Genomic DNA, 1,567 nt, shown 5'->3' on the forward strand with positions numbered 1-1,567 from the left:
AAAAAAAAAACTCTGATGCATTGTTTCATGTACCAAATACATTTTTCCACTGCAGAATTTCTGTTTGAATTTTTTAATTCTAATCTCTTTGTTAAATTTATTAGATAGAATTCTAAATTCCTTCTCTGTGTTATCCTGAATTTCTTTGATTTCTCAGAGCACAGCTATTTTTAAATACTTGGATGAGAAACTCCTTATCTCTGTTTCACCAGGATTGGTCTCTTTTAACTTATTTAGATCATTTGGTGAGGTACTGTTTTCCTGGATTGTGATTATTCTAGTAGATGTTCTACAGTTTCTGAACATTGTAGATATTTACTGTAATCTTTACTGTCTGGGCTTGTTTGTATGTGTCCTTCTTGGGAAGGCTTTCCAGATATTTTGAAAGACTTGAGTTTTGTGATCAACGCTGTATCTGCTTTAGGGGCAGCCTAAGCTCAGTAATGGTGTGGTTCTTGTAGACTCAGACATACCATGTTCATGACCTTGAACAAGGTCCAGATAATTATCTGGATTACCAGACAGAGATGACTGTGCTCTTCTCTCACTTTGTCCCAAAAATAAAGAGTCTCTCTCTGTTCTGAGCCACCAAAAGCTAGAGATGGAGTGACACTGTGGCCACAACTGCTACGACTGAGCTGAGTCACACCAGAAACCAGTACAGCACTGAACCTCACCCAAGGCCTGTTGTAACAACTTCCTGGCTATTGCCTATATTCACTCAAGGCCCTGGTATTCTAAAATCAGTAGGTGAGAAAGCCAGCAAGGCCCGTTTCCTTCCCTTCAGGGTGGTAATGTCCCCCAGGCCTCGTGTGAGTCCAGAGTTGCCACGCAGGAGTTGGGGACTAGAGTCAAAAACCTTAGAAGTCTAACAGTTTTTCTATTATTTTGCAGCTGAGCTGACCCTGAAACAAAAAGATGCAGTGTTTCTCACTTTTGTCTCCTCTTTCCAAATGTAGCCACCACCACTCCAGGCCATGAGAAGTACTATCAGTTTACTCCTGATGTTCCTTTAAAGCACAGGGTCTCTTAAGTCAGCTTGTCATGAATACTGCCTGGCCTGGGACTCACCCTTCAGGGCAGTGGGCTCTCCTCTGTCCCATAGCAGATCCAGAAATGCCATACAAGAGGCAAGTCCTGATATTGGGGATCCCAAGTGCCTGCTTGGTGCTCTACCCTCCGGTAACCATGCCGGTATGAAAGGTGCAAGACAAAGTCTGAAGGGGTGGCCTGCCCCTCCACAATTGTGGGTGCTTCTCGTTAGGTGGGATGAGAGACTTGAGAAAAGAAATAATACACAGAGACAAAGTATAGAGAAAGAAAAGCGGGACCCAGGGGACCGGCACTCAGCTTACAGAGGACCGGTGCTCAGCTTACAGAGGACCCATGCCGGCACCGGCCTCTGAGTTCCCTTAGTATTTATTGATAATTATCTTTACCATCAAAGAAAAAGGGAAGTGGCAGGATAACAGGGTCATCATAGGGAGGTCAGCAGTAAGACATATGAACAAAAATCCTTGTAACATAAATAAAATTAAAGGAAAATGCTGTGCCTTGAGATGCATAT

The sequence above is a fragment of the Colobus angolensis genome, unplaced genomic scaffold (genome assembly GCF_000951035.1).
Source record: "Colobus angolensis palliatus isolate OR3802 unplaced genomic scaffold, Cang.pa_1.0 Scaffold227, whole genome shotgun sequence".
Classification (NCBI taxonomy): Eukaryota; Metazoa; Chordata; class Mammalia; order Primates; family Cercopithecidae; genus Colobus; species Colobus angolensis.